This window comes from Oryctolagus cuniculus, chromosome 1 (assembly GCF_964237555.1).
Source record: "Oryctolagus cuniculus chromosome 1, mOryCun1.1, whole genome shotgun sequence".
Classification (NCBI taxonomy): Eukaryota; Metazoa; Chordata; class Mammalia; order Lagomorpha; family Leporidae; genus Oryctolagus; species Oryctolagus cuniculus.
This window is the reverse complement of record NC_091432.1, coordinates 72,115,847-72,130,346: the sequence shown is the minus strand read 5'-3', so window position 1 is coordinate 72,130,346 and position 14,500 is coordinate 72,115,847. Positions and strand designations below refer to the sequence as shown.

Here is a 14,500-nt window from a genome sequence, read left to right as displayed (position 1 = left end):
TACTACAATATAGTAACTAAAATGTCCAGTTTCAACAAGAACATTATGAGGAATGCAAAGAAACTGGGTAAAGTAACCCAAATATAGAAGAAAATGCAGGCAAAGTGGAAACAGAAACTGACTGCTAGAGTGAGTTCTGAGATGCTAAACTTAGTAGAAAGAACCTCAACGATACCATTATAAATATTTTCAAATGACTTAATGAAACCATGTTAAAAGAATTAAAGGAAGCTAGGATAAAAATGTCTCATCAGTAGAGTATATATAAATACCACGGTAAATCTTGAGTTGAAAATTGCAATAATAAGAAAAACAATTTGAAGCGATCAATGGATTTTTACTGGTATGAAAGTATAAATGAAATTGATAGAGATGGAATTTAAGGAAAAGAGCTATAAAGATTGAAGAACAATGGATAATTTCAGAGAATGTGTAACACCATTAAGTATAGAACATATGCATATTGAAATAAGTGAAAAAAATTCCATGTTCATTGATTAGGAGATATAATTTTGTTAAGGAGGCATATTCCAGATTCAATACAATCCTTAAAAGAATTATAGCTGTTTTTTTAGAATTGGCAAAATTATCCTAAAATTTATTAGAAAGCATAAGAGATCAAAATCTCAAAGCAATCTTGAAAAAGGACAACCTTTACAAATATTGACCATATTTAAAAACAATTTTGCACTTATGAAAGTTAATAATCTACAGAGAAGTAGGTTCATAGCTGCTTAAAGTTGATATGAATAAAGGAGTTAGGTGTGACTATTTATGGCCATAGCTTTATGTTTAGTGGGAAATTTTTCTAAAATTAGATAGTGTACAATACTTTGAATACATATACAAAAGCATTGAATTGTATAGTTTAACTAGATGAGTTGTATAATGTGTTGATTGTGCCCAGTAAACTTGAGGAAAAATATACACATACATATAGACACACACACAGACACACAAATCACCTGAAAATTTTGCTCTCTGAAAACTGAATGTTAATGTCCTTAGTCCCTAAAGAGTTTCCCTTCTTAATCCTTCCCAAAACTGCAATTTTCTTTGAGATGAAATTATTATTTGACACTACTTCATGTTCCTGAAACACTTTCTTGCAATTTTATTCAAATAAATTGCTCTCCTTTCCCTTCTGTTGGTAGTCCTGAGGGAAATGTAAGTATCTGTATATGAACAAATAATTATTTCATTATGCAAAAGAAAATGAAATTGGTGCTATTGGCAATAGAACTTAAAACAGCAAATCTTGGTTGACTTCTTTACAAAGGTTAAGTTTGGGTATTTTTATGATGAAATTATGAACAATTTCTAGTGTCAGGACAATTATACACCTGTCAGGAACAATGCTGTTATTTTACTAATTGACTTCCAGTGAATTCTATTATCTTTTACACACATTCTACCTGTACTGTAAGCAGCTAAGAAAAACACCAATAGAAAAACAAGCAAACTATCTTAAATTGAACCAAGGAGCAGGAGCAGGATAATGTGACAATTTGTTATCTGTGAATATATGATCATTATCTTTTTATATAAAATATTTGCTGTTTCTGTGACACCTTGTGGAAAGCCAAGCATTCTTTGGTTTTCCTGTCCCCTTATCAACTGACTCAAAGGGCAACAGTCCCACCCCTGGAAGATCAGAGGCTATTGCCACTGTCTAGCACTCTTCTCATAAGGGAGCTATGTCACTTTGAGGGAAACTACCATTCCCAACCCAACTTCTAATTAGGTTTTGCCCAGGGGGAAAGTAGACCATAAGGAGGAGAGCCTCTGAAGCTCTTCCAAATACACTGACTTTATATTAAAAGGATAGTGTGGGAAAACTCAGTCCTGGGGATTTGGATGGTAAAAGATTAGAAGGAGCCGGCAGCTTGTGAGAACAATACTTAAACCACAGTCCAGCAAGTTTGCCAACAACAACCAGGAAAAGAAAGTAAAAAAACGTCTTTCTGGGGTCCCTATAAACCTCAAACACTGGCCTCAAAACGACCCCTGCAAAGGAACACAAATTCAATTTCCATCAATTACTATTTGTAATTGTTATTTTATTTAAAGCATTATTTTTCCTTCAGATAGTAACACTGGAATTGAAAAAATATTTTCTTGAAAACCAAACTAGGCTCTATACTATCTCAGCTTTAATATACCAATCTTTTTTTAAAAAAAAATTAAGATTCATTTATTTTTTCAAAAAACAACATTATAAAGTGAGAAGTGAACAGAGAGCTTTCATCTGCTGATTTACTCCCCAGATGATCGCAATGGCCATGGTTGTGCCAGGCTAAAGCCAGGACCCAGGAACTTCATCTTGTCTCCCACATGGATAGAGGCAAAAGTAATCGGGTCATCCACCCCTGCTTTCATGGGTACATTAGCAGGGACCTGGATAGGAAGTGGATTAGCTGGGACTTGAACCAGCACCCACATGAAATGCTGGCACTGCAGCCAGTGGCTTAACTTGTTATGTCAAAACACTGGCGACAAATATACTGATTTGTAATCCACAATTCATTGTGTAGATGAATTCACACATTGGTGAATAACAGAGAAAAACCCTAGCCATGAAATGGAGATGTACAATTTAATTCTACGTCTCTATGGTCCTTGGAGTTTCCTTCCCCCACCACCAATGTCGCAGAATCCTTAATGACAGAACTTGGCTCAATTTGCAATATTGTGGAAATGATAGCAATCATTTCCAGCTCTTCCCCACCTTTAAAGTGTTGCTCCCTTTGCCTGAAATCACTTTCTCCTCTTTTCTGCATGTGGGGCCTGTGCTCATTTTTCAAACCATGAAACGATTTCTCCAAAATCCCTCTGAACCATGAGCCAACCCTCCTGGCAATCAATATGTATTTGCCTTTATTGTGGCACTCCTCACACAAGGATATGTGCTATAGTCAGTGCAGCATTTCAAGTGTTTACCTCGGTGTCTGGATTACGGTGTTTTGAAAAATGGAATCATCTTTATTTTCCTCCACAACAATTGAACATTATTTTCTTATCTGCTTATTTTTTGCTACATATTCGTTCTCACTTTTAATTATTTTCTTAAAAAAAAATTAAAACATTTGTTCATTTGAAAGGCCAAGTGACAGAGAGATGGAGATCTTCCATCCACTGGTTTACTTCTCAAATGGCTGCAAGAGCCTGGGCTGGGATGGGCTGAAGCCTGAAGCTAGGCAGTCCAGCCATGTCTCTCATGTGGGTGGCAGGAATGCAAGTATTTGAGCCATCATCTGCTGCTTTATTAGGGTATTGTGTTTGAAGCATTTTACCAGAAACTTGAACCAGCAGGCTGTTATGGGATAAGGATTCCCCTAGCTGCAGCTTAACTCATGAAACTTACTCCTTTGTTTATTTTCTTACATGCATAACTATCTTTGTCTAAATTCATTTCATAAAACATGAGAAATATGTTTTCTCCCACTAGGTTTCTTTGAAGAATCACTTAGAAATCCTTTAGAAATCCTTAGAAATATATCAGTTAGTATCAGCAGACACTAGTCTTGTTTATTTGATCCCTTTAACTCCTAGACCTATCAGTATGATCAATTGTGAACTGAAATTGATCACTTGGACTAGTGAGATGGCATTGGTACATGCCATCTTGATGGGATTGAATTGGAATCCCCTGGCACGTTTCTAACTCAACCATTTGGGGCAAGTCAGCTTGAGCATGTCCCAAATTGTACATCTCCTCCCTCTCTTATTCCCACTCTTAAATTTAACAGAGATCACTTTTCAGTTAATTTTAAACACCTAAGAATAATTGTGTGTTAATTACAGAATTCAACCAATAGTATTAAGTAGAAGAAAAAATACTAAAAGGGATAAAGTATTAAATTGTACATCAACAGTCAGGGCAAGATCAAGTCACTGTTTCTCATAGTGTCCATTTCACTTCAACAGGTTTCCTTTTTGGTGCTCGGTTAGTTGTCACCAATCAGGGAGAACATATGATATTTGTCCCTTTGGGACTGGCTTATTTCACTTAGCATGATGTTTTCCAGATTCCTCCATTTTGTTGCAAATGACCGGATTTCATTGTTTTTTACTGCTGTATAGTTTTCAAATGTTTTAGAGGTTAGATGCTTTGCCTGCTGTTATGTGGAAAAGGCAAATCAAAATGTATTTCATAGAAGGTGAATATTGATGATTTTTCACATATAAAATGAAAAATATTGACTGTGGAAAACAGAAAATACAAAATATATATAATCTCATGAAGTCAGGTCTAATCTTGTAAAAATTTTAGTGCATTTTCTGTCAGATTATGTTATGTACCCATATTATGTTATAAATATAAGCTGCTTCACCTCTACAACAGAAATTTTGAGATCTTAGAAGATATTTCAGAATTCTATTTTAAAAATTAATGTTATTCATATTACAATTAGAAATCTATATCAACATGTAACACATTATTTGGCATATTAGATTGTCTTTAATAACAGTCTCAAAGTTTTTCAACCTCTTTCGATTATTTAACACTGCATTTATAAATTTAATATGCTTTGTTTTCATGTTTAAATATTTTAAATTTCTTTTGTTATTTTTTTAAGATTTAGTTTTATTTGAAAGGCAGATTTCCAGAGAAAGGGAAAAGCCGAGAGAGAGAGAGAGAGAGAGAGAGAGAGAGATCTTCCATCTGCTGGTTCACTCCAGCCACAATAGCCAGGGCTGGGCCTGGTCAAAGCCAGGAGCCAGAAGCTTCCTCATGGTCTCCCGTGTTGGGGCAGAGTCCCAGGTCCTTGGGCAATCCTCTGCTGCTTTTCCAGAGTATCAGAAGGGAGATGGATCCTACTCGAAACAGTGGGGACTTGAACCAGAGCTCATAAGGGATGCCAGCATCACAGGAGGCCTTTTACGTGGCTGTGACAAAATGCAGGCTCCCAGTACTTTAATTTTCAACCTAACAAGGAACCTTCTGAAATACTTAAAATCTAGTAAGTAAAATTCACAAATATGAGAAACCTCAACTTCTCTAAAATATTCCAATATTATACATAAATTTAGTAAGATTCCTACTAAAATCACATGTTAATTGCTCAATTATATATGATAATTTGGCTTTAGAAAATATTTCTCCAGCAGACCTAACTTCCTTAAACATTAAAATCTTGCAAAGTATAACTCATTCTTTCTTTGGCTTTAGATATTTAGTGTATTAGTTTGCATTTCTTTCAAAAATATTGATTTTTACTCACTGAGATCTTAATTATACAATCTTGATTGATGAACAGCCTTCTCAGTAAGAAGTTGCTTGATGAGCAGAGGTTTTGGTGGAACTCTGATTGAATTCATGTCACAGCCTTCACCGAGCTACACTGAACACTATTTATAATCTGTGCCAGGAACTTTAAGATGAATAAGGTATTGTTTTACAGTTCTCAAAACTCATGTAGCCTAAACCCTAATCTATGCAAGTTTTCAACCTACTTAGTCTGCCAAGTATCTTATTTAGCTTTTGTATGTCTGTGGTTAAGATATGAAACAATCTTCCTGCTACCATCAAAACTGGTGTAATTGAAAAAATTGTCCTGAGTCTTGATTCAGAGGAGAGTTCACTGTTCTAGACACTAAAATGATATTCATTCTGAGTCTGAAGATTCTAAGAGCTATGTTTACATCTTTGGTAATAGCTTCAAGGCCCTACCACAGACACACAGATATTTTATTCACACAGTTGAAAACATTTCCAATGGTTTCACTTACCATTTTGCTATTAGTATTTCTCATGTCATTGAAATGATTCATTTTGAATATCTACATAATCTTTACCCATTACTCTGCTACATTTAGACTTTCTTATTTCTCAAAATTACAAAAAATACCCCAATAGAATAAAACTACTGGAATAATGATACAAACGCCTTTAAATATTTTTATACATATTGATAAATTGCTTTTCAAAATCCTGATACCCTAGAATTATGTTTTTTGCATACCTCTTTTTCTAGGTGCATATTTTCCATCAAAATTGTATTCATAATGCATATTGAGTCTGATATGCTGCTTCTAAATTGAAAAATTAATCTTCAGATTTTCTCTTACTCTTATACTTTTGTAAAATGAGATTCCTGATAGCTCCATCATATTCCATTACAGCTTGTATCAGAGTTTAATTAGCTCTTTAATTGTTATGCTTACATTTGTCTCTGCTATAAATGATGCTTTCATGTACATCAATATAAACACATTATATACTTTAAAAATAATTTTAATTTGGAATGTGAGCACAGTGAAAAATAATTCTATATTTTGGATAGAATTCTAAAACCTACTGTATTCTGGTTTTGCAAGTCAGCATATATGAAAGCTTTATAAATGGCAAAATTATTAATGCTGCATTAGCATTATCCAACTCTATACATGAACTACAGCAAACACACAGTTAAATGTTAGTCATGTGAATGAATAAATGAATGAGTTACTATAATTGGAATAGTCTATTTAACATCTAGTAAAACCGAAAGTATTGATCATTTAATGTTTGCAGATTTTTTAAATTAATGGGAGATATTGATTGTTTTGTTGTTTGCTATTACTATCTCATTAATTCAGAAAACTAGCAAGACTTTATTAAATGAATAAATGAATTAATTAATAAAATTTGGGGCAAACATTTTGTGAATCAATGGTCCAGGTGGGCTCATAATCATCAACTTCCTGTCATGCACTCAACTCCTTTTCTCTTATCATTAACCCTTGAGGAATTCTTTACAACTTGATCACTATTGCATGAGAAGGGGATCCTGTGTCACAGGAAGAAGCATAGAGAAATGAAAGAGCACAAGATTTTAAATGGGTCCTAATCCTCCACAAGTTGCTACATTACTTAGTTCTTGAGAGAGAGAGAGACATCCAAACTGAATGATGAGCAAAGGGGGAGAAGTTGATTGATTCCTTGGAGAAACTCTGTTTTGATAACCCCCTGATATTGGTTTCACTCATGCTCCTGTCATCATAAAGCCCCCTATTGTGTGAAATAATTGAAACCTAACAAAATGGTGTCACTTGAATAGCATTACTCTTGCCTGATTGCAAGCGACTCTAATTCCCAGTGTCAAGATCACATTTTACTTCACAGTTATATGGGTCACAACATGAAAAGGATTAATTTCTGGTTGATTATCCTCTGCTGCCGTAACATGAAATGCTCTTCATAGCAAGTAGGCTCATTGCATGTTTGGTAATCTGCCACATTGCAATTGTTCTGAGGGTCCTCTGAAGAATTCTAATGAGTATTTAAAAGAAAGTACGCTTATGAAATACAAACCAATGAAACAAATCACGTTAAAAATCATTTTTGTGAGATGGGATGTATGTGTGTGTATGTGTGTGTGCATGCACACATGAACCTATTTATAGTATTAATTCAGCTTCCTTGAGACCTGCTCAACACAATGTTTACCATACAGATTAATCTTTTACAGATGAGAACTTTTAAAAACTAAAATTGTGAAGTATGATATCCAAGTGCAAGTAATAGGATGTTGAATGTTTTTTAAATATCTAAGAATAGCTGTAATAATAGCTCATGGTATAACTGGTGCAATTCCTTGAATGTAATATAGAACGTTGGAACATTTGTAGTATATTATTATAGATGAAAATTGGCAATTTTGAAAGAACTTACAAAATTTTACCAATAATAAACCCATATGGATTTTATTCAAAATCAAAGGATATTTACAGCAATAAACCTATATTGGAGGCAGATATCACTGGTGGACACCCAGGCTTATCCATACATGCAAATCTTTTCCACTAAATCACCAGAAATTTGTGCTCTGAGTGTTGGCTTCTGGAGAACTGAAGGTAGGAAATGTAAGCATGTTCCCCCACCTCTTGTTGGACACTTTAACAAGCTGTGCCAGAAGTCATCAGTAAAGAAACTGATTCTGGCAATTTCTAGTGAACTTCTGGATTTAACAAATACAAGATCAACATCACTGTCCTTTATTTGGACAATAGTCGGAACTAGACATTCTTCTATCCCCTAAGATAAGTATAGCACTTACCCAGTCCAGCTAAAAATAACTCTGTTTTCTAATAATGGTAGCAGTAATGATGATAACCATAAAAGTTTCTTATTGCCACTATAACAAGTTTCCACCCACAGTTACTTAAAACAACTCAAATGTATTACCTTATTATTCTGAAAACCTGAAATCCACAGCTGTTACTAAAAAGCATTATAAAAGACCTAACAAAATGCTGGTTGTATATCACTCGTTTAAGAAACTTTTCATATCACTTTTACAATCCTCAAAATATATTTGACTACTTAAAATAATGCTTTACTCTGATATGAGCAGGACTACTGTTTCTCAACAGAAAAAATCTATTCTAGAAAATTAGAGTGTACTTCATGTGATTCCCTTTATTCCTTCTGTGTTTTTATTTGAAAAATCTATCATGAGTATATTCATATTTATTTATACATGGGAAGCCTTATTCTCCCTCACAGACTCATATACACACATACATTCAAACGAAGTGTATATTTGGTATTTCCTTAACACCAGCACAGTTGCCTTAACACTGAATAATTCAATAAAACATCTAGAGTAATTCATGTGTATGAAACATTCACAAACTATATTGACTTAAGTCATTGTATAGATATTTACTAACCATTTCTTTTTAAAAAAAGTTAAATAATTATAAAGAATTCCTTAAAAAGCATAATAGATAGTCTTTTGTGGCTCATGGAATAGAATTTTTTATGCAAAAAAGCAGTAAGCCTATGTTATAAAATGTATGGACGTTTTGATAATTGATAAATAAGAGTTGAAATTATTATTCACTTAGAAACAAAGTACTAATTTGCTCTTGTCTAATGTTTGTATAGGCCATGGGACACTGTGATTAACAACCTTATGAGTATATTTCATTGGTTTTTATGAATATGCAAATTTTTGCTTCTAATAAAATTACAGTGAATATTTATCCAACTATCAGCCACTATGTTGTGTCAATCAAGAGATTCTGTACATTTTTTGAACTCAAAAGAAATTTTGTTTATCATTTGCTTCAAAATTTTTAAAGGGCTCAGCAGGCAATTTGCATATGTCATCAGTTTAACTGAGTGAGGATTAGCAAATTAAATCTTAATTAGCTAATTTTTGCATAATTTTAGGGAAATTACATGCTTTGTGCAGATGACAGGTGGGAGGTAAGGCATTTAACTTGTATTCAATTGAAGTTTTCCTTGACTTTATGAATTTTAATAGAAAAATACCATTTAACAGTTAAAAATGTGAGTCAAACTGAATAGATTCTATCTGTACAGACTAAAATACAACATTATTTTATGAAATAGAACCAGTGATAAACATTAAAGTATTATGGATAATACATCTCTAAGGATTATTTTTAAATTAAAACAGAGGTTTTTCACTTGTTATTTTAATTATAATTAATTTTTAACAGATTCAGTATGATTTATATGTGTCTAAGAATATGATATTCCCTGCCTCCCTCCCTCCTACCCTCTTTCCTTCTACTTTTCTTTTTTTGTTTTTTTTTAAGAGAACATAGTTTAACTTTACATTGCAGTAAAAAAGGTTTAAACTTCACCAAATAAGAAGTTTAACAAGTAAAAACAAAACACCCTATTTTAGAAGAAATATATACAACAGTTATAAAGAATAACTGAATGGAAAAATGACCATTTCACCCATGTATAGTTTTGTTTTTTTTTTTTGTCAATTAGTCATCCATAATTTTCAATGAAATAGAACCAATGACAATATAACATATAAATAGTTCCTGTGTGGTTATAAGATAATAATTAGGTTCAGGTTTCCTGATACATAGTATATGTTTTGGGTTGTAACATCCTGCTAAATTAATGGCAATGAGATGTTAATTCAGTTTGCATATATATACTTACAGTAAAGTCACGGTTGATATTAAGTCAGCATCTGGGAGGCCTGCTAGTGCTGAGCCATGGTAATGACAATGGTACTAATATTCACAAGGGGTGAGGGGTGTTTGTGTAGCCTGCAGCCACCTGCAGATGGATTGGTTACCCTATGGGCCATTTTTCACCTTTGTGCTGCTTATTTTTTTCTGATCTGCTTTTCTGCCACTGCTCTTCACACTGCATTTTTGTATGAAATCATCCCTGAAAATGCCACTCAAGGATCTGTGTTGATGACATCTTTACTTTTCCTGTTCTATAATGCCAGTAATTAACTCTGCTTCTCTTCATTCCCATAATTCCAAGTACACTCTCCCCCTAAATAATGAACTAAACTGGGGCCCCATGTTGTTTTGCCTCCTACTAAGGTGGCTTCCAATATCAGACAGTTAGAGTCCTGGCTACTCTGTTCTTCCAATTCAACTTCCTGCTAATATGCCTGGGAAGGCACAAGGTGATGGCCTAAGTACTTGAATTCCTGACACCCATTGACAAAAGAAGTCATTAAGGGCACAAAAATTAGAATCATATTACTTATTTATCAATTAGAATAATTAGCATAATTAAAATGTCTATATTACCTAAACCAATGTACCCATTCAGTGTAGTACCTTTCAAAATGCCAAAGGTTTTCTTTACAGACTTAGGAAAAAAAAGATCCAGAATACCCAAAGAGATCCTGAAGAAAATAATTCAAGCTGGAGACATCACTTTACCTAACTTCAAAGCATTCTACAAAGCTATAGTAATTAAAACAGCATAGTACTCGTAAACCCTGAACATAGACCAATGAAACAAGATAGAGACCCCAGAAATTAATCCAAATGCATACAGCCAAAAGATGTTTGACAAAGCAAGCAAAAGCATGCATTGGAGAAAGGATACTCTTTTAATTAAATGGCACTGGCAAAACTGAATGTACATGTACAGTAATATGATATTAGATACCTACCTCTATGCATATATGATAATCTACTCAAGATAGATTTAAGACATAAAAGTAAGACCTGAAAGTTTGAAATTGCTAGAAGGACACATAAGGGAAACACTTCAAGACACAGGTGTAGATATTGACTTCTTGGTTGTATGAAAAAAATGCTTAATATCACTAGTCATCAGGAAAGTGCAAATCAAGACCACAATGAGATATCACTGTACTCCTGTCAGAATGGCTATTATCAGAAAGACAGAGAATGACAAATTTTGGCAAAAATCTGGAGAAAGGAGAATTCATATGCTGTTGGTAGGAATGTTGCTTGTGGGGCTGTAAATTAGTGAGGCCACTGTGAAGTGTAGACATGGACATTTCATTAAAAACTAGAAATAGAATTGCCATATGATTCAGCAATCCAACTACTGGGTACACACTCAAAAGATCTGAACTATTTGTATCATAGAGATACCTGCTCTACCAAGATTATCACATCATTGGTCACAATAGACAAAATAAGGAGTCAACTAAGATGTCCACTATCAGATGAATGGATAATGAAAATGTGGCATATCTCCACAATGGAACATTATTCAGTGTCAGTTGATGTGATTTGTATGCATATAGTTTTAGACGTCAATTTTTTTTAAATTTCAGGTTTAAGTATTTACAATTTTTCCTAATAGCATCTAATTATCAACTTCATGATATTGGTTACTAACTAAAAAATATTCTTCATAGTTCTTTTGCTTTTGTTTTTAATTTTATTCCAAAATATATTCTGTGAAGTACATCAAATATTCCATTTCTACAACTTATATTCATATTACATATATTATTCAGGTATTTTATTTATGCTTGCTAGACTGTTTTGCTGCCGTTGCATTTGGTAGGTTTACAGTTATTTCCATGTGCTTTCCTATAATTGCACGTAAACAGTTCTTTTTTCCCCTTGATGAAAGCAAACAAACTTTATTACTTTTGGTATGAATATGAATTTAAATTATATGAGGAAATAGCCCCAATATGTTGGTTTTAAAAATGTATATCGACATTTGGCACTTACATATTCTGTGTAAATGTAAGCTTTTAGCAGAATTCCCATTGAAGAAATTATAGTTTTGACTATAATTTATGAGAACTGTGTAAATATCTACAAATTTGTAGCCAGTTTCCTAAATAACTCATGAATTACTAAGTATACTTTTCAGCTACAGGAAATGTAGATGTATTCTTACAGAGAAAAAAAATGCTAAATACTCCAAAGGCCAAATGGTTAAAATAAATAATGGCAATAATTGTTTTATCAACATGAGAGGATCCTGTTTTTCTTTATCTTCCTAAGTTAGTTTAATGAAACTATCTTAGTCTGATAAAAAATAAAAAAAACACAATGAAATAGCCATGGATGCAAAACTAGTGTTAGATGTGGGTAGAGTATGTGATCACCTTCACGAAAAACGGCTCAGCACAATAACTTCAGTATGAAATCAAGCAGATCTGGATTTCACACCTGTCTCTGCCCTGACCTTAAAATTGTGGTGAAGTTGTTTAAAATCACTAAGTCTCAATTTCCTCTTTTGTAAAAACAGTATAATAATACCCTCTCAAGCCTATTTTAATAATTTGTATGAAATAGTATGTTAAAATCCTGATTCAGTTTCTGATATATAATGCTTTGCTTTTATGTTGATAATGATACTTATGCTGATGATCTGATTGGGCTTCAGTAAGAAAATCTGATGAGTAAGCATCACTTCTCCCTTAGTGCCATAAAACTGAAATTCCATCACATAGGTATGTCTTAATTTAGAATTCACATTGACACAAAATTAGTTGTGACAATTCTAATTTACCTGGAAGAAGAAATTCTAAACTTTAAAATCATAGCATAAGCATTTTACGTTCCCATTAAATGCATATGTTATGGAAGAATGCCGTCTTTAAAATCACAAGACCTACGCTGAGACTTGGGCTCCACCGAATAATTCAGTGGCAATTATGATTACCCAAATCACTTATCCTCTCTGAATATCACAGTAGAAAACTCTTAGGTACGAATGATAAGAAAACATACCTCATAGTATTTTTTTGGTTGGTTGGTTGGTTGTTTTGTTGTCATTCACTGGTAGCAAGCCCCTCACAGGAAATCCATGAACCTTTCCTCATTGAGTGTCCTCTCTGTTAGAGATGGCCGTTGAAAGGAATAGTTTTGCATAACATGATAATTAAAATGACAGAAAACATGTTACAAGACACTGAAGAGATCGCGGAATGAAGAAATGATTTTAGTTCTAACTCAATTCTAGATTTTTTAGATGTCTGATCAAGAACTTGAAAAATGGGAATAACAAATGAAAAGGTATATCACATCATACACAATATTAAGTATAATAATTATTCTAAGGTTCATAAATTGAATGGGAATCCCCCTTCAAATCAATTTATTCATATTCATATATACATGTATATTCCACAAAACTAGAATAATTCTAAAAAATTCATAATGTGAATGAGAAAAGCTACACATGAATGAACATTTAAATATAAAGACTAAACCTTAGTAATATTAGAAAGGAGGAAAAGCCAGTTGTAACATAATAGGAAGAAACATCTGTTTCTGAAAATCAAGAATTTATGAAATAAAAGGCTAATTAATGATAAAGTAAGGACACTATAGCTAAAATCTAATAAAAATTGAGAAAGATTATTCAGAGCATAGATTAAGTAATAATTTCCCTTTTATATGAAAAATTATATAAATTGATAAAACAATGGGAATATTTAAAAGATGTGAACAGAAAAAATATATATGTCATGGCATCATATGAAATGCTGCTCAACTCCATTAACTGATAAATCACAGTTAAAATCACACTGAGATGACATTTAGCTATCAATTTATTAAATCCACAGCTGTACAAGATGACCTATTGATGAAATTGTGGGAAAAGTAACAGTTTGAAATATGGCCGGTTGGAGTGCCAAATAGTACAGCACTCTGGAGAACAATCGAAAATATTTATTAAAAATTCAAATATGTTCACCCTTTAACATGTAATCCCAATGCTGTGAATTTATCTTGGTGATACACTTACACAAGCATGAAATAACATATGTTCAAGTTATTAATTGCAGCATTTTTTACCAATGACTAAATAAATAATACTATAATTATGAAATATTTCCACAAAAAAGAACCAGAAAGCTCTTCTTAAAATGATCTCAAAAGTATTTATGTGATTCATTGTTAAACCAAGAGTGAGGGGATGAGAAAGAGGGGCATAGGAAGAGTGAGAAGGTATGAGAAAAGGGGAACATATACTATGGGTGTTTTGTGCTTCTTTAACAAAGCACCGCAGACCATGCAGTTTATGATGAACTCAGTAGTTCATTGTTTCATAGTTCTGGAGGCTGGGCAGTCCAAGATCTAGGTGCAGACTTCTGGTGAGGATCAGATGGAAGGTAGAAGATCCAAGAGGGATGGGGCACTGACCTTGCCTTTTGGTTATGGTCTTAAGTTGCTACAATGGCTATTAAAATCAGCCTTTCATTCGGAGGTGGCAGCCTTGTAAACCATAGTGGGTATGATATCTTTTAAATAAGAAAGGGTTAGAAGC

The 14,500-nt window shown here is 33.2% G+C and overlaps 1 long non-coding RNA gene across 5 annotated transcripts in view; it reads right to left on the bottom strand.

The window, feature by feature from the left end:
• The window catches only part of LOC127483689 (uncharacterized), a 108,789-nt gene that overhangs the window by 16,248 nt on the left and 78,041 nt on the right, over window positions 1–14,500 (bottom strand). For all 5 annotated transcript variants that reach the window (XR_011384736.1, XR_011384735.1, XR_007910186.2 and 2 more), the window contains one exon: window positions 12,958–13,061. This is a non-coding gene — a long non-coding RNA (uncharacterized lncRNA). The remainder of the gene's footprint in view (window positions 1–12,957; window positions 13,062–14,500) is intronic.